Source organism: Capsicum annuum, chromosome 5, assembly GCF_002878395.1.
Source record: "Capsicum annuum cultivar UCD-10X-F1 chromosome 5, UCD10Xv1.1, whole genome shotgun sequence".
NCBI lineage: Eukaryota > Viridiplantae > Streptophyta > Magnoliopsida > Solanales > Solanaceae > Capsicum > Capsicum annuum.
Window position 1 is genome coordinate 7956656 of NC_061115.1, and position 21154 is coordinate 7977809.

Consider the following 21154-nt stretch of genomic DNA (forward strand, 5'->3'; position numbering starts at 1 on the left):
TGTCCGTAAAAAATTTACGAAAAAATAGTCATTCCCCATTCATGTAGGGGATTGTTGGGTTCAAAGTATATGAAAAGTGTGAATGGAAAATAGAGGAAACCAAGTGGAATAAAAAATAGAGAAGAAAACACTAAAATAGAAAGTGTACTCTAAAATGAAAAGTATATTATTTCTCCCACATTGGTGGGAGAATGTGACTTTTAAGTGTTTATATTAAGAAACACTTATTCCACTTGGTAAGTGAGGCAAGAAATAAGAGATGCCTCGCGCCGTCGTCGTTGTCGCTCGCTCGTCTTCGGCTTTAGCTTTGGATTTGGATTTGGTTTATGCAAATGATCGATGAGATCTATCTTTTTGAACAAAATTTATTTGACAGAAATTTAATCCGAAGGAAAAATAAAAAATGCAGTAAATTTTTCTGTGTTTTGATCCTCCAATTATATGCATGCATGCACTGTTTCGAACTGATGCTTCTGAAGGATGCACTGTTTCGAAATGATGTTTTACAAGGATTCAATCCTTCAACGAAATGACACACTGATTCATGAAATGGTTTGCCTGTTCGGAAAAGATACAATCTTTGAACGAACAGACATGATTTTTCAGGAAAGGTCACACCTTTTAAGTGAACCATTGCCACTTTTCAGAAGAGGCATATAAAGGCTATATAAACCTGCTTTCATCCAAAGGTTTAGCCACGAATTTTCTGAATTACAAACTCTCTTCTTGTCTTCAAAACATTCTGTGTGATCAATCAAACTGTTGAGTGAGTTCATTGAATCCAACAATTTGAGGTATCGCTATTATTTGGATTGAAGGCTATTTTATCCTAGGAAGAAGATTCCATAACCTCGGGTACAGTGAGGGAAATTATTCCTTAAGGACACTCCGTGAAGTCGAGGGACTTGTCTTACAAAATCTATTTCATCTATTTTCTGAAAATAAACTCACTTCTTAGATAGATTATTCATAATCTAGTGTTGAAGGTGTTAAGTAACTTCAAAAGTGCTCTTGTCTTAGACTTGAACTTGAGTTGAAGTTGGTGTTCCATGCATACAGATTTTTGTACCCAAATATATACAAAATAACATCTAAAACGATATTCTAGTGGCTGATCTGAATATTCTGTAGGGGGAGTACTATTGATTCTCTTGTGGAGGGGTTCCAGAGCAAAAGAGTGGAGAGGTCGCGATCAAATTTATCAGTAACCCTGATAAGAGCTAAAACATCGTATAAGCAAAGGATTGCACGATGTGCAGTTGGTTTAGGGTTTGAAGGGCAATCAAGTTTGAGTTTTTGCACATCTTCATCAACCAGTTGAGCCGGTGACAAAGGACAACAATACATGGAAAATATCTGCTCCCTATAGCACATTTGGGTGATCAGAAGTTTTTGGGAACCTTGGTCATTCTTGGCACGATTGAGATGTTTCACCGTAAAGTAAGGGTCAGAAATCAATGTTTTCCAAATACTTGAAACGCATTTGAATCAAAGAAGAAACCGCACAGGTAACCTGCTGAGAATGTCCATAAGTATTTCCTCATGGAGGTGATCTGTAGCCACCTTGATAGGACAAAAAGAGTTGTCAGACATTTTTCTGAAGTTTCCAAATAATAGACAGTTCATCCAAGATCGAGCTCTAAAAAATAAACTCCTGAAATTGTTTAATGATCTCTTCTATATACTATATTTACTAACAAATAATAATAAAAAATTAATATTTCAAGTGGATAATACTGAAAATCAGAGGCAACCTATTTTGAACAATAACGTATACTTGGAGTCAATAATCACAGAGTAAACTATAATATATGGATCAACAATAGTTGGTATAGCATGAAGAAGAGTGTCAAGCTGGGTGTACAACATGGAGTAGAGTGCCAAGCTGGGTTCGAACCCGCGCTGCTGGGGTAAAATCCAACTGTCTCAACCACTTGCACCATCAGCTCACTTGATACTATGGGTGTCACGTGTAACAAGTATACGTTAACTAATATATATATACAAATATACACATAAATACACAGAGTTTCAACCGAGAAGTACGGGTGCCGTGGCAGCCCAATCCTTCTACATAGATCCGCCCCTGCTGAAAATACTCAGCAATTAAGCATAACTGGAAAAATGTCTTAACACACCAAGCAACAATGATTTAACTTTAAAAGAAAACTTAATCGGAAGTAACACTGCCCAGAAATCACAACTCTTACCTGTTCAACATCCATTTGATCTGTGTTATCATGTGACGACTTTACAACATTCTTCTCTAATTTTAATAAAAAAATTAGCTTTTTCTGTATTTGTCACGGATTTCTTCGCCTTCTGTATAAAATTCAACAAACTTAATATATATATACACACATATATGTTGGTTGAAAAATTGTATGTTGAATCATAACCTAGCTAGGAAATTCAATCACAACTTACCCAAACAACATCCATCTGATTAAAATTTTCTTGTCCATGGCTAATAATAGTAATTTGACTAAAAAGATTAGCCCATTTTGTATTTAATTTCTTCTTCATACAACAACTACTACTTTTTGCTGATTTTTCCTCATTCTTCTTTCTCTTCGTCATCACTACTGGCAGCTTTTAAAACTTTATTATTTTGAAGGAAAATATTTTATTCATTAAACTCAAATAATATTCATTACAATTCACAGACGACAAAGCACTCATATCAGCCATATTTATAATACTACACAACCAAAACCAAATTAAATTAGGATTAGAAAATCTATTCCTTTATGAATTAGGACAAACAAATCTTAATTCTAAACATAAATCAAATAAATACCAATTATAAAATCCTAAACAACTAAGGATTCCTACTTCAACTTTGAATTATTATTTTCAACAGAATTCGTAAGAAATAGAATGTCATTATTTTTCACTATAATCACTCTTTGTAAATATAGTACTAAATACTAATACATTTGATTTTCTCAAATGCCTATTTCGGCAAATTATACGTTACAATATTCTATTTTTCTTGTCATTGTTTCGAAAATTTTGATGCATTTGTTTTGTTTGTTCTAAATACCATTTCAAATATGAAAGAGATGGTAAGCATCTAGCTCTCGATTCAGATCTACTGAATTGATTGATAGGTTAACATATCGACTTTGACAAGGGAGATTCCATGCAGGAACGGTTGATGTACAACAACAACATTCCTAGTGAAATCCCGCAAGTGGGGTTCAGGGTGTTTCCAATAAATTTTTATAGTAACAGAAATAAATTGTAATTACAAATAAAATATGAGGAAACAAGAATTTTATTAATAAACGATGTGGGTACAAATTTGTTGGGTAAATTTCATCCATGGTCACTTAACTTTGTATTTATTATCCAAAAGTCACTTTTATTTCATTCATTTCATCTATGGTCATTTAACTTTGTATCTATTACGGAAAGTCACTTTTCTTTCATTCATTTCGTCCATGGTCATTTAACTTTTCTCCGACCATCACAAAAGTTACTATGACTGGATTTTACAATAATTCCATCGAAAAAATGATGTGGCAACCTTAATTAGTTCTTAATTGTAATTTAAGTGAATATATAATATATTAATCATATCTTGACTCTTTTTATATATGCACAACTCAATTTTCCTTATGGATTATTTAATGAAAGAATAACAATTTCTTAATAGATTAGATTACCTAATGAAGACTATTTTCATAAAAAAAAATTGGTTGATATTTTTATGAAATAAAATTATACTTATATATTCTTAATATTCTCTAAAGTTGAGACATGTATTGGTAAATTATTTTTTTCCACTAATATATTATGACATGTAGTTGATAAAATTATTTTTCTTCCTCTAAAATTGTGACATGTAGTTGATAAAATTATTTTTTTCATACCTTTTTTTTTGCCACTTGAGTCTTTGTATTCGGTATATCATAATAATATGATAAACTACTCTATTTATTGAGTTTGTCTTTGTATTTTTAATTATTTGACTAATCGATTAATTCTCCTAAAAGTTTTTATTATAATATTCAATTTATGATAAATTATATATTGTTTAATTAATTTAATCGATAAATATAAAAATTAGATATCCTATAATTTCTTTATCTATTAAAGTACTTATATTTTATAACTTTTATTAACAAAACTGTACGTTAATATAACATTATTTGTACAAATTTTGACTATACCTATTCAATGACACAATTAAAAAGATTTTATTTTAAAACTATCTTTAGCATGTTGATTTATCTTCAAAGAATTAAAATAATTTTAAAAAAATAATATCATACATGTATTTCTATTTTATGTGTTTTGAAGAATTTATCTTGTTTATCACTCTTTTTCAATGCACCTTTTGACAGATGAATGCAATATTATGAAATATTTCATAAAAATATCAACCAATTTTTTTTTATGTAAATAGTCTTCATTAGGTAATTTAATCTATTAAGAAATTGGTATTCTTTCATTAAATAATTCATAAGAAAAATTGGGTTGTGCACATATAAAAAAAGTCAAGATATGACTAATATACTATATATTCACTTAAATTAAAATTAAGAACTAATTAAAGTTGCCGCGTCATTTTTCTGATGGAATTATTGTAAAATTCGGTCATAGTGACTTTTGTGATGGTCGGAGTAAAGTTAAATGACCATTGATGAAATGAATGAAAGAAAAGTGAGTTTTGCGTAATAGATACAAAGTTAAGTGACCATGGATAAAATGAATAAAAGAAAAATAACTTTTGTGTAATAGATACAAAGTTAAGTAACCATGGATGAAATTTACCCTAAATCCGTTCCTTCCTTGATTCTTCTCTCATGATTTTCTCCATAATTAGAGGATCGTTAGTAGCGTATTTCTCGAATGTAGACATATTTGGATTTGATATTAATTTCTCCATAATTCGAGGATCGTTAGTGGCATGTTTCTCGAACATAGTAATATTTGGATTTGATATGGGTTTCTCCGTAATTCGAGGGCTATTAGTGGCGTATTTCTCGAACGTATTTGATCTCCATCAAAGAAGGGTTGTAATGATCTCTATCAAAGGAGGCTTGTATATATTATCAGGAAGATTCTTGATGTATTTGATATGAAGATAAGGTTTTGATCTATAAATATTCCATGAATTTATTGAGACTTTGAAGATGCCCCTTTTAAGTCATATTTTTTCCCTTTATATAAGCGCAATTTAGGGTTTAGAATAGAGTATCCACCAAGCTAGATTTAGGGTAAAGTAGCCCCACAAGAACTCTAACAAAAATTGAACTCGAGTCCACAAAATTTCAGTGTCTACAAATGTCAAGAACTCTAATAGAATTTGAATTCTTCTTGTAGAGTTCTACAAGATTTCGATGTCTACAAATGGCTCCTACTTCAAGGCTTGTCGAAATATAGACTTGATGACGAGTATTGAAGTACCTATAGAGCTCCCATCTTTATGTCGGCTATAGATTTGCAAATCTGATTTATGAGAGAAGAGATGAAGGGCAAATTTGGTTCCACTGGGCGTGCCAATTTGTTTTCAATAAATTTTAACAGTGACAGAAATAAATTGCAATCACAAATAAAATATGAGGAAATAAGAATTTTATTGATAAATGATGTGGGTACAAATTTGTTCCTCCCGTGATTCTTCGCCATTAGCAGCGTATTTCTCGAACGTAGGATGATCTCTTTATGAATATCCCATGATTTTGTAGAATATTGAAGATGGTTGATCTTTTTACGAATACCCATAAGTTTATGGGATATTCCAGATGTCTCTTCAAGAGAGCAAGCCACCCTTTTTAGGCAAAATTTAGGGTTACAGTGTAGAGTAGCCACCAAGCTAGATTTAGGGTAAAGTAGCCCCACAAGAACTCTAACAAAAATTGAACTCTTTGTGTAGAGTCCACAAAATTTCTATGTCTACAAATGTCAAGAACTCTAACAGAATTTGAATTCTTCCTGTAGAGTTCTACAAGATTTCGATGTCTACAAGGGGAAGGTAATCGATGCACTAAAGCTTCAGTTATGCATGAAATCCAGAAAAGTAACGGACCACAAAATCTATTGTATCGTATCTTAACTACATTTTGAGAAAGGCGAAATTTGTGTGAGATAAAATGTGCATATTAAAAAAAAAGGATGAGCTAATGTAGAGGAAAATATTCATAAGCAACCAATTTGGTTAATTTGTTTCATGTAAGAGATTGGAATATTATTAGGATGTCCATTACTTTGTATACCCAATAACCATATGCATTGTTTCAAGGACTTGTGTTGTGATTTTTTTTAATAATTGTGGCGTTTTGATCGGTTTGTGGCTAAAGTTGAAATTAAGATTTGAAGTCTATGCAGTTGACATTCTAAGAGCCCGTTTGGATAGGATTAAAATCTGATCAAACCAGCTTTTAATCTCTTTTTTAGCTTTTTAACGTATTTGGTAAAATAAAAAAGTGCTTAAAAAGGTTAAAAATTGATTAAAAAAATCAAAAAGTGAGAAGCTGGGTACCCTAGCTTTTTGATTTTTAGATTAAAATTCTTTTAGGTTTGATCAAAATATTTACCTTTTTATCCCTTATATTTTCCTCCAATTTCAACAATATCCTAAACTTGTAATCCTTAAATATGTAGTGGTTTTTTTTTTTCTTTTTCTCTTTGCCGCTTCGCTTCATCTCTTCCCTCCAATTTCCTCTTTATTTTTTTTTTATTTTCACCGAATCCATCATTACGTAGGAGGTTTGTTCAAAAATTTTATTTTAGAATTAAAAATTATAAATAATTCACCTTATTTATGGTGTTAACAATTTTAAGGACATTTAAGTCATTTTAACAACAAAAAATTGTTTAACATCACTTGTTTACCAAACAAATCAACAACTTTTTTTCAGTTTAAGCACTTCTATTAAAACACTTATCTGCATAATTTATAAACACTTATTTTAAGCTTTTAATCACTTAAGCTAAAAAATTATTTTTTAATCCTATCAAACGGGCTCTAAATCTTTTAAGTTATTGAATTCTAATTAATAATTTATATATATTTAATAGATTTTTCTAAATAAATATAGGATTTAGATCAACTCTACTGTTGAACCCACAAGTTATATTCTAGCTCCGACCCTGCTTGCATACATATCGATTAATTCTATGAAATATGTGCTACTTTGCACCAATCGAGGAATCAAAGTACTATGTTCACCAAAATTTGAATAGAATATAAAATATAAATTAGTATTTCTTAATCGTGTGGGGCTTTGAGCTGTAGGTAACACAAGAGTTTTAAAATAAGGTGCAGGTGACACAAGTCTTAATTATTAGGTGTAGGTGACAATTACTTTATTATGGATTAAGAAAGTTAGGAAAGTTTGAAAATAACCCACAAGTTTTTAAATTTATACTTTGATCTAAATGTTAGTTAATATAACAGAAAACGGAGAGAAAAAAGACGTGTTTCTCTCTCTTCTCATCCGTTGTTGTTTTCTCTCTCTTCATGATTATTGTTCTTCATTGTTGTTGTTGCTGCTTTATTCATCATCTTCTGCTTCATTATCATCATCTTCTACCTCATTATAATCTTCATCTTCTTCTTGTCCATCATCATTGTTGTTGTTGTTGTTGTTGTTACCACTACTGTTGCTATATGACCAATTTCTTAGGTCAAATTTTATTTCCTACATCACTTTCCACTTTAGCATTACTTCATATGTGACTTTGGTAAGTAAAATTATGATTTTTATTCGAATTTATCATCTGGGTACATCAGTTACTGCTGTTTTTCCAACAATGGATAGAACCCGATCTTGAATCCAACATAAGTACCCACAATTTAAATAGATCACTCATCTGATGTATCAGATAAGTAATTTGTTGCAACATAATATTTATCTGTTACATCAGATTGATTATTTGTTACATCAGACTGATCACAGCTGCATCAGATTTTCCTTTGTTACATCAGACTTATTATATATTACAACAGATGATTAATCTATTTGGAACAACACAAATCATCCCCTGCCACAAACCCAACGGATAATCAATATGTTTCAACTCTTGCTATTGCTACTAGATTCAAAATTATTCCTTACATCCAATCGTCGACATGTTTATGTTTTTTGAGAAGATAATAGACAGAATGAAAATTAAATATTACCCCCGTCTCAAATTACCCGTCTTTATATATTGCAACAGATGATTAGTCTGTTTGGAACAACACAAATCAAATCCTGCCACAAATCCAACAGATAACCAATATGTTTCAACTCTTGCTATTGCTACTGGATTCAAAATTATTTCTTACGTCCAATCGTCGACATGCACATTGAGAATATAATAGACAGAATGAAAATTAAATACTCCCTCCATCTCAAATTATCCATCCCAATTTTTTAATTTGATTTCTCATTTTATTCGTCTTTTCTCATTAGTCAAGAAGAGATAAAAAAATTCCTGCTTTACCCTTTGCATTAATCACTTTTTCTTTAAATTAAAATGTAAACATCATTTAATAAGGGTATTATGGTAAACTAGGCATGTTATTAATTATTTTTCTTAATCAATGTGTCATCTTAATTTGGGACGGGTAGGGTAATTTGAGAGGGAGGGAGTTATCTGTTGAAACAGACTAGTTATCTGTTGCAACATATGAGTAATTGTTTGGAACAAGATAAATCAGCCCCTGCCATAAACCCAACAGATAAATCTTAAATCTTGCTATTGCTACTGGATTCAAAATTGCTCCTTATGTCTAATTATCGACATGTTTGTTGAGAAGATAATAGACTAAATGAAAGTTAAATATGAATTAAAAAGGTCAAAGTTGATAAAACATAATTTTTTATTAAACTAAAACAAATAAAAATACATATACAGACTTAAAAAAAAAAAAAATAATCTGATTATTATTAATAGATTCTTCATCATTATTATTATTACCGTCAGTCGCATCTTCGACAGGCAGTAGCAACGCCCTCCTCATCCTGCAGATCTCCCGCAATATCCTTACTCTAATAGCGGACAACTCCCACTGTATATCATGAACCTGCCTCTGCAGTTCCCGTAAGTCATCTCGTAAAATAGCGACATCCCACACTGGATCACCCATATCTAGAACACGCATAAATTGATAAAAAATAAAAAAAAAAAAAAAGAAAAGAAAAGAATCTGAGATAGGGAAAAGCAATCAAGTTCTTGAAGAGAAAGTAGTTTAAGGTATAATATGAAAAGCAAGAAATAAACAGATATGAGTAGAAGAATGAACGAGTAAGGATGGACCTATTTATAGAGGATTGAATTTGAATGAGTTAGGCAAAAAGGAGCGACTGTTCACCTCCATTTATTAATCCTGGTGACTTTTTAATTACTGTGGATAGTTGTGACTTGATAAGTTCTTTTCAGTAACTGTTTTTGTCGAGTTGCGGCAACAGATTATATATCTGTTGCATTAGATAACCCATCTGTGACAGCAGATTACTATTTATTGCAACAAATCGATAATCTGCTGTATCGGATAATATATCTGTTGCAACATATATCATTTTAATAATCATCATATCTTTTTATTTAATCCAAATTTGGTGACTTTTATTATATAAATTAAATAAACAGATTCAAAAACAAAAAGGCGCGACTATTCATCTCCATTTATTAATACTGGTGACTTTTTTATTACTGTGGAAAGCTGTGACTTGATAAGTTATTTTCAGTAACCATTTTTATTGAGTTGTGACAACAGATTATATATTTGTTGCATCAGATAACCTATCTGTGACAACAGATTACCATTTATTTCAACAAATCGATAATCTGCTACATCAGATAATATATTTATTGCACATATAAGTTGTCTTTTTTAATAATCAACATATCTTTAATCCAAATTTGGTGACTTTTATTACATAAAATTAAAAAAATAGATTTAAAGAAAAATATGTCAAAGAGTCACACGATCAGTTATTAAAATTAAATAACCGTTCTGTTACGGTTATAAATTATGTTTATCATTTATTTCCTTTTTATTTATTTACGAATTATTTTTCATATTAAATAATCTAAAATTCATGTAAGGTCTTTTCACCCTCTCAATAACAATAACCATTTTTTATTAATAACAGGATGATAATTAAATACTAAATAAGAATTAAAAATTCAAAGTCGACCACCAAACATAGATTTTTGAATCCCTTGGGTAGATCCAATATACAAAAGGAGAAAAATACATAAATACACTAGAAGAAAAAAAATATAACCTAATTATTATTACTACTATTATTATTATCATTACTATTATTATTATTTTTATTATTACTATTATTATTGTCAACCGGATAATTTTCATCCGGCAGCAGCAGGGCCTCCTCAGCCTTGCGCTGAAGTGGGCCAAATCCCTCTGGATTTCATCAAACTGCCTTTGAAGTTCCCACAAGGACTCGATATGAATCTTCTTGTACGAATCTGGATTAGCCATATTTGTATATAAGTGTAGTGGAATGAACGAGTAAGGAGAGACCTATTTATAAATGATTGAATTGGAAGGGGTTAGCCAAACAAAAAGCCACGACTGTTCATATCCCTTAATTAAATAAAACTGGTGACTTTTCGAATATGTAAATTACAAAAATGGATCTAAATACAATACAACATTTTATCTTTAAGGTATTTTGGAAAGAAAAGAAAATTGCTTTAAAATAAATCTAACAGATGGGTAATATGTTGAAAAATATATTCCATCTGTTAGATAACTTACAACATATTGAAAATCTGTTTCAACAGATGTATATATATATGTTTGATTTCTCCAATAGATACGTCATATATTGCAACAGGTTGATCATCTGTCCTAACAGATGTCTCCAATTGTTTGACAATTTAAATAGATGTAGTATCTATTGCAACTAGCTAGTCATTTGTTTGTTCAATTTAAGCCATAGATGGGCTAGGAAGAATAAAGTGCGTGCAGATGAATCCACTATCATATGTGTGGGAGTTAAGTAAGTATTACTGATAAGATTACCTGGACAACACAGATATAGTATAATATTTTTGTGAATGAAGTTTTTTACTGATTAGGCACTTATCACTCAAACAAGGTCTTGAATTGTACAGTTAAGTTTGATGGTTCAAATTTGATAAGACTGAGGGACCCATGAAGATGGTGCAGATACCCTATTATGAATTATTGATGGTTGTTGCTCGTGTTTATGCGTGTCAAGTTTTGAGAAGGGATCAATATTTGGTGTTATCGTAGAGATCCAATAGCGATTTGACTTAAATTTAAGTGTGCATTGAAATCTGAGAAGGTCTTCGAAGCCATACATTGCATCAAATAAGAACGGAAAACCAATAAAAATTCCCCTGGCCCAAATTTATATGGAAGGGTTGTTCGAGAAGATGATTATACGCCAGAAGGAGCCGAAGGAGAATGACTGCGAGGGAAAGGGGAGTTGATCAAAAACTATATCATCTGAGAGCTAATTGAAGAGAAGACATAGGGTAGCAAGGAAATTCTAGCAAATCTGGCCGATGAAATTCTCTTAAAACATGAGAAATCTGAATCAAGTGCAAATATGAAATTATATCTGGTAATGTAAATCTGTCTATTGTTTCTCTCAAAGAAAAATAATGCAGATGGACACTTTGCTAGGGAGCTGCGACTAGGTAGCGTGGTCGGGATTATCACCTAGATAGAAAATAGCAGAAGACCAAGAAAGCCGCCGTAAGAAAATCGAGGGTTGAAATGTTGTACAGTAAGTCTAGAAAACTTGCGCCAACAGCAATTGCAGTTAACGTAAGGAATCCAAGAAAAGGCGATAATTTTTAAATTTTAAATTTCATCCCATGCCTTCTTGTTTGTGGTTTCATTAGGTCCACTGTTATTGACCTGATCAGAACCACAAATGATATTAAAAGGCAAATTAAGTATCATTACTTCCTTAGCAATATGGATTAATTGATTATGTTTTCTTGCATTAACATGCTTTCAACATTCCTTGGAGAAGACAGAAGCTTGTTGTAGTATGTAAATCCCGATAATTTTTAAGTTTGCCTCCAGCTTGCTGATTCTTTATTCAAGCTGGTCGTTGTCGTTTTTGAAATTGGTATAGAGTTTCTGATCTCTTGTGAGCTCGATCAGGAATACTACATTCAAAGTTGTGGCATTGAAGAAGGCCTTCAGAACACCTTTTTCAGAAGCCTTAAAGGATACATGGAGGATCGATGTGTTTGTTTTAGGTCAAAATATGTTGATGCACACACAAGATGTGGTCCCAATCATTGAACAACTCACTTTTATCGAGCGTTACTCAATGCAGCTTAGTCAACCAACCTTCAAGGGATTTGATAAGTTAATAAGCAAAGAGTTACGTAACGTTTGCTCTAAACCGACTCTACAAAGCCTATCAAACGCTACATAACTCCAGGCTCATTACCCTATTAAAAAACTTTGCCCGAGTTGGTGGACATCAAACGAGCTCAATGTCTCAGCTTTTTTACTGATTGCTCTTCTCAATTATAGATGACAAGATATCTGTCATGAAAAAGTCTACACCGTCAGCAGAAATGCTTGCCACAGTGAAATTCTTCTGAAGGCATAGATGGTTATCTATCAATACCAAGTGATATTGAGAGACTATTAGTCATTCCTTATAAAGACTTTTGCTCTGGCAAGAATCTCTGTTGATGACAAGATATCCGCTATGCAAAAGTCTTCAGAAGGCATGACTCGTAATCTCTCAATACCAAGGAAGTCTTCTATGAAAGTCTTCAAAAGACCTTCGAAAATAAAGAAGTTCTTGAAGATGACTACACATAATTACGGCATGAACAACCTCACCAGATTCACTCCTCGTCCAAAAGAAAAGGCAGAAATTCTTGCCGTAGCAAAAATCTTGGAAAGGCTTGACTAGGAATCTCTCAATATCACTTGATATTGAGAGATTACTGTGGATGCCTTCTGAAGACTTGTGCCCTGGCAAGCATTTATGACGATGGTGTAGACTTTTGCATGGCAGATATCTTGTCATCTATATTGGAGAAGAACGATCAACAGAAAGGTTGAGAGATTAAGCTCGTTTGATTTGTGCACTAATTCGGGTGAATTTCTTTGATAAGGTAATGAGCCTAGAGTTACGTAACGTTTGATAGGCTTGGTAGAGTCGGTTTAGATCAAACGTTACGTAACTCTTTGCTTATTAATTTATCAAATCCCTTGAAGGTTGGTTGAGCAAGATGCATTGAGCAACGCTCGATAAAAGTGAGTTGTTCAACGGTTGGGACCATATCTTAAGTGTGTATCAACACATTATGACCTAAAAACATACACAAAAACCCTACATATATTCTTTAAGTCTTCTGAAAAAAGTGTTCTGAAGGGCTTCTAGAATGCCACAACTTTGAAAGTAGTGATCCTGATCAAGCTCACAAGAGATGAGGAACTCTATACCAACTTTAAAGATGGCAACAACCAGCTTGAATACAGAATTGGCAAGCTGGAGGCAAGGTTGAAAATTATCAAAATTCACATACTAGAACAAGCCTATGATCTTCTCCAAGGAATGTTAAAAGCATGCTAAGGCAAGAAAACACAATAAATTATAACTATATTGCTAATGAAGTAATGATACTCAACTTGCCTTTCAATCTCCTTTGTGGTTCCGATCAAGTCAACAACAGTGGGCCTAATCGAAACCACAAACAAGAAGGCATGGGATGCAATTTAAAATTAAAAAACTGTCACCTTCGCTTAGATTCCTTACTTTAACTGCAGTTGCTATTGGCGCAAGTTTTCTAGACTTACTATATAATATTTCAACCATCGATTCCCTTAAGACGACTTTCTTGGTCTTTTGCTATTTTCTATCTAGGTGATAATCTCAACCACGCTACCTTGACGCAACTCCCTAGCAAAGTGACCATCTGCACTATTTTTCTCTTAAAGAAATAACAGACAGATTTTTCATTACTGGATACACTTTCATATTTGCACTTGATACAAATTTCTCATGTTTTAAGATAATTTCATCGGTCATATTCGCTAGAAGTTACTTTCTACCTTATGTATCCTCTTCAATTAGGTCTCAGATGATATAGTCTTTCATCAACCACCCATTTTCCCTCGAAGGCATTCTCCTACCGCACTTTCTGGCATATAATCATCACCTCGAGCAACCCAACCATATAAATTTGGGCTAAGACAATAACTATATTGGTTTTTCATTCTTGTTAGATACAGTGCTAGGCTTCGAAGGCCTTCTCAAAGTCCAATCGCTATTGAATCTCTTTACAATAACACCAAAACCAGATCCCTTTACAATGCTTGACAAATAAACATGAGCAACAACCGATATTAAATCTTAACAGGGTATCAGAACAATATTCATGGTTCCTCAGCCTTATCAGTTCGAACCTATCAAACTTAATTATAAAATTACAGATATCTTGTTTGAATGATCTATGACTAATCGATAAAAACAACATTTATAAAATCAATGTACTCTATGTATATTTCCACGATAACATTATCAATAATACATACCTCCCATATATGAAGTGGTTCCAACTGCATGTAGTTTACCATTTTACTACAGCCTCTTGTGATGGTTGGGAAAAAGTTGATCAACTTTCAGTTCCTTATATCTAAAAAGAAGGGGAAAAAATTGATGTCACAGAAAGAACATTATCCATATATTGGAACAGATGTAGAGTCTGTTGCATTAGATATGCAATTTGTTACAACAGATGTGGAGTCTGTTACAATAGATGTGGAGACTGTTGCAATAGATGTGGAGTCTACTAGAATACATCAAACCAGTCTTGCTAGTGGTTTGATTTGTTCCAACAGTTTCTCCGTCTGTTGCAACATCAACAAAATCATAAACTACAAAGAAACAACAAATAAAAAACATCAATAAGAAAGAAACAATAACATTTGTTCAGACAACAAAGAAGCAACATCCTTTGTTCCAACACCATCAACTATACCACACCATAAGTTCCAATAATGCCAACCCCACAAACAACATCAATAACAGCATCAACAACAAAGAAACAAATAAAATACATACAAAAAAATGATACTGCCAACAAGGCTTTTAAACTTCTCCCAACAGATGACTTTTTTTGCATTTTATAATAAAAAAATTTGGTTTGTTTATTCAACACTAAAAAGTTTCTTCAAATTTTTTAAATAAATATGATATGGGTAAATGGTAATTAAATCAAAAAACAAATGTAAATAACTTGCAAAGAAGAAGACGAGAATGAAAAAGCCATAATAAATCATACCTTAATGTCAAAAGAGGATCAAAACAGTAATTTCAGTCGAGGAAATATATGGATCGGTTTAGATCCAAAAGGATCTTTATGAGAAGAGAAGAGAAAAGAGAGAAAAAAGGTTGTGATAATCCTAAAGAGGAGAGAAAGCAAAAAATGAGAGATGAATAAATAAATTTAGGGTTGCAGCTGAAGGAGAAGAGATGAGATAATTTCTAGATGTATTGTGCACATAGACGTGGGTTTTCAATATTCATTAATTGCATTAATAATTTGAGGGGCACGAGGAAGACTAGTGATATTGAAAAGACAAGATAATACTACTCAATGAACTCATTTTTGAGTTATCCAAGAAACATTTGTTATTGCCTTTAGTAGTAAGTACTACTTTATCTACTCGGACATAAGCTTGCTTTAAAATTAAAAGAAAAATATTTTCAAACAGATATGTCATCTATTGAAACAGATATAAATATCTGTTTAAAAATTCAAATAACTCAGTCATCTGCTACAACAGATATCAATATCTGTTTAAAAATTCCTACAGCTCAGTCATCTGTGACAACAAATGAAAATGTCCATTTGATAATTATTTAAATTAGATATGTCATATGTTACAACAGATATCAATATCTGTTTGAAAATTTCCAATAACTCAGTCATCTATCACAACAGATGCAAATGTCTATTTGATAATTAAATCAGATATGTCATCTGTTACAATAGATATAAATATCTGTTTAAAAATTTCCAATAGCTCAGTCATTTGTTGCAACAGATTTCATTACAATTGATTTAGGTAGAACTAAGGATAAATGAATGAGCTCACAGGGTCAACTATAAATCCAATTGAGTCTTTGCAATTGCATGGTATTAGTATTGCGTTCATCCTGACCCGAGTCATCGATCGATCACTCTGAGTTAAAAAGAGTTCTAATTAATCTAATGTTAAGATAGTAGGGGACCTAAATTGATTTAGGTGGAACTAGGGATAAATGAATGAGCTCATAGGGTCAACTACAAATCCAATTGAGTCTTTGCAATTGCATGGTATTGGTATTGTGTTCATCCCGACCTGAGTTATCGATCGATCACTCTGAGTTAAAATGAGTTCTCATTAACTTAATGTTAAGATAGTAGGGGACCTAATTGATTTAGGTGGAAATAGGGATGAATGGATGAGCTCACATGGTCAACTACAAATCCAATTGAGTCTTTGCAATTGCATGGTGTTGGTATTGCGTTTATCCCAACCCGAGTCGTCGATCAATCACTCTGAGTTGAAATGAGTTCTCATTAACTTAATGGTAAGATAGTAGGAGACCTAAATTGATTTAGGTAGAACTAGGGATGAATGAATGAGCTCACATGGTCAACTACAAATCCAATTGAGTCTTTACAATTGCATGGTGTTGGTATTGCATTCATCCCTATCTGAGTCGCTGATCGATCACTTTGAGTTGAAATGAGTTCTCATTAGACTAATATTTTAAAAACTATATCTTTTAAAAATTTTTAAATCAATTAAGATTAATTCGAACCAAATTAACAATTTTAAAACTTGTCATTCTTTTTCAAAATTACAAATCAACCCATACAAATTATCCATTTGCATGTAAAACTTTTTATTTCAAATCTGAAGTTCTCTTTCTTCTCTCTCTCTCAATAATACAGACAACAACTACTCAATATATTGCTCAATTCTTCAAAATAGATCGATTTTCTTTCCATTTACGACCACATATAGTTGTTATTTTCGACTTCATTCTCGTTTGTATCCATCATTTTCTCTGCATTCCCAGGTAACAGTTCGAGAAGAGTTCTACATTTGTTCTTTATTCTAAAAAATTGGGCTTTTTAGTTAATGATGAAAAAGAAAACTTTTAGTTGTATTATCTTCGAGAATGGGTTAACAATTTTGAGTTTTGATGCTAAAAAAGTGGGAAGCACCCAAGAAAATCATAGTTTTTATCTCAGTGTTTTGTTGACTAACATGGTATTGTTGGATGGTGTTTGTGGTATTTTTGGTGGTGTCGGTATTTGTGTTTTTTGTTGTGGTGTCGGTGGTCTTGATGTTGGTATTGGTGGCATTGGTGGTGGTCTTGTTGGCATTAGTTTTGGTGGTGGTGGTCCACCTGTTGTAACAGGTGGATGATCTCTTGGGAGATATTAAATAGGTCTTCAAACAGATTCCCTATCTATTCCAACTGATGGGTTATCCGTTGGAGTATTTTTTTATAATGTGGCGTAGAATAATTTATTAAAATTTGTCCATCTATTGCAATAGGTGGAATATCTGTTGGAAGATATTAAATAGGTCTTCAAAAAGATTCCCCATCTGTTCCAACTGATGGGTTATCCGTTGGAGTATTTTTTTTTATAATGTGGCGTGGAATAATTTATTAAAATTTATCTTACCTTTTTTTAAAAAATTATGCAGAAATCAAATGCAATGTATTTTTTATTTTTCTATTATTTGTAGTTAAAATATGTCTCCCAAAATACAAAAAACTGAAAGTGGATCAACTTCTGACCACCCAACAAAAAAGGCTAGAGTACAGATAGATTCAGAGAAACTTCCAAAACAATCTCAGTCAGGGAAAAATGAACTTGAGGAAAGTGATAAATCCTTCTCACCAATGGGGCATGAAATAATATTAAAATCCCAGCATGATTCTGTCAAAACCATTAGTATCGACAGGTTTTGAGCTGCGATGACGATGACTAGCCCTAACGAAGTATTTGGTGATCTTGTACTTAAATGTCAGTTGGAGAAACCTTTTGATAAACTTAGGAGTATTATGAAGAACGAAAACATAGATGGACTTTTTAAGAAGAGCTGCTTTGCATACTTTCTTGAGCTGTCTAAGGACCACACTCTTCGTTTTCCAATGAGCATGTTATATGGCCTTCTCAAGCGCAGGATCAAGTATGCAGGGGATGATAAAGATTAGAAGGAGGGTGGAAAAAAATGGATGAAGTCTGGATCAACTACTGTGGCATGCCGGTTTGTTTTGGATTGAAAGAGTTTGCCATAGTGATGGGCTTGAGATGCGATCATCCAGAAGAATCTCTCATCAAGAAAACACCCCACAAAGGGTCCAACAAATGCAAGGTAAAAAAATATGGGTTGTTGGGCATTGTTGGACCTAGCTACAAAGGGGAGGATTTGATAGCGGATCTCGAGAATAAAAACATACCAAAGCACTACAGGGAGAAATTATGCTTAGTTTGGTTTGTCCATTTCATTTGAAATTGTGCTTAGTTTGGTTTGTTCATTCTATTTTATTGGCAAGAGACGTCAGGAAAGTCATAAAAGATGATTTGTTGGCGCTTGCTGATGATTTTGACAAATTTAACAATTATCCCTGGGGATATAACAGCTACTACTTGACTGTCAAATATTTATTGACAAAGTTATCACCAAAGACGACCACATTATAGGTCTTTTCTTGGGCTTTCATGGTAAAATTGATCACTATTTTACTCATCCATTAATCTATATTGAATATAGTTATTATGACTTTTTTTTGCTTGCTTCCTGTTTACATTTTTTAGGCTTGGGCACGTGAAGTCATTCCTCCCCTTCGAAAGCATATTAAGGTTTACCTGGATGAGGTTTCTCATCCAAGGATCCTTAGGTGGTTGGCTGCAACAAAGAGTTGCAAAAAATATATTAAGTAGGTTGACCTCTTTAACCCTCCGAATGATGCAGTGCATCTTCTTTCAACTAAAATAAACTACCTCAAAGAAAGATATTGAAATAGATGTTCTATCTGTTGCAATAGATGGTTCATCTGTTGCAATAAATTACTTATCAAATGTAACTAATGCAACTGATGGGTAATCTGTTATGACAGACGATCCATATTTCCAATAGATTAACCATCTGTTGCTCTGGTTCTCTATATCTAACTCAATAGATTACCTATCTACTGCAAATTATGTAATAGATGGGTAATCTGATGCAATATATTATCAATCTGTTGTGACATACAAATCAGCTGTTGTGGTAGCTAGATCGTCTGTTGCATAAGTTGGCTGTGTTAATATCTATGTAACCCAACTGACTGCAAATTATTATTATATAATTTAAATGCCTCCTGTCTTTTTTATAGGTTGTGTATCCTTGGATCGTGCCTACCGTTGATGAGTTGGGGATGACTTCTTTTCTTACTCTAGGTCTTGTTGTTACAAAAGAAGACCCAACGGTGGAGTTAATAAAGAAGGAATTTGCTGGAGCAACATCCATATGAAGGGCAGTTAGGCAAGGTCAGCCTAATATTAAAGCTCTTTACGACCAACCTCACATTGCAGCAGATCCGGGTGGTTCTTTTGGGGGTGTTGCTGGTGGAGTTGTTGATGATGGTGGAAGTCATCCTGATGCTTCTGCTACAAGTCGTGATTATGAGCATTTTGGTGCTCAGGAAAAAATAAACACCCATTGCACAGGTCCCTCTCACCCCTACACCAGTCCCTTCCACCCTTACAGTAGTCTCTCTCACCCCTCATCACCGTCATGTTCTTATTGCAAATGGAAAGTGTACAAGGACAAAGAGGATAAACTCTTTGAAAACTAAAGGCTATTGTTTAAGCTGCCGAGGAGTTGAAATCTAAGAGGGGTGTTATACTATCCAAAAAGGTGAGAGAGTTATGCACTCCTATAGTGGTGGTTAGGAGAAAGAGAAGAAAAATTAGACAAATTCTCTCCGTTCTGAAAACAGAAAAAATTGCAACTGCTCCCGCTCTAAGAGTTATTAAAGTTCAGGGGCCGCTGAAGAAGGTGGACATATTCGCGGCACTTGGCAAGGAGAAAAAGAAGGAACTGGAAGAAGTCATGAAGACGAAGGTTCAAAAAAATATACCATGCATTCATTTGCCGCCAAAGACTTAACGAATATGACAAATATGCGCGTATGGTACGAGGATAATGTAAGTTTACTTTTTCTAACCTAGACTTCCTATCTACTCCATGAAGAAGAAGCAACACAGCAGATAGTGTAATTTATTGCAACAGTTGGGTATTCTGTTGCAACATAATACACATCTGTTGCATAAGTTGCGGTAGCTGGGTAATCTGTGAACTGATTCAGAGACCCTCTGCAAAAGAATCTTTGCACTGTATTTTTATTCTTTACAATTACTAATATACTTAAAAATTATCTTCTTATACCACAGTATGTTGATGAAATTCTCTGTCTCATGAGGTGCAGGCAATTAGCGTACCCGGATGCTCATGATGTTGCTGATAGGATAATGGACCTCAACTTCTACAACTATTTCAAGGATAGGTACGATGATCTCTGTGAGCTAGCTGCTATCGGTATCCAGGGATTTGATAAGTTAGTTTCTACTTTCCAATGGGATGAAGATGTGATTAACTATGTTAGAGGAAAGAGGCCATATCCACACGGCAAGAGATGGGCCAAGGCAAAGAGAATCATTGTAGTCATGAACGTGAAAGTCAAATATTTTTTTGCTGTTGAGGTACTACTCTATGAGGGAAAGATTAAGGTTTATGACTGCAACTTACCTGTCTTCGATAAGGATAAGTTTTTAACCCACGTGAAGCCACTCTTGAATTTGTTGCCCAAGTTGTTGATGCAGAGTAATCTGATGGATCATTTGTTGGCTGAATTCTTGATGAAGGAATCATGGGATTTTGAAGTTCAAAATAAGAACATTTAGCTCCCAAAAAATAAAATTGGTGCAACGTGCGGGCCGTTCTCGCTTGCAAACATTGAGTGTTTGCTGACCGGCACAAAAATGACAAGTGTGTGCGACGCCGTTGTGGGAAAGATGCAATGGGTCTAGGAATATAGGGTATTAACTAAATGGTTAGAGCCCGTGTATAAACAAGAATATGTACAAAGACAGAGACGAACACGATAACAATTTTTCA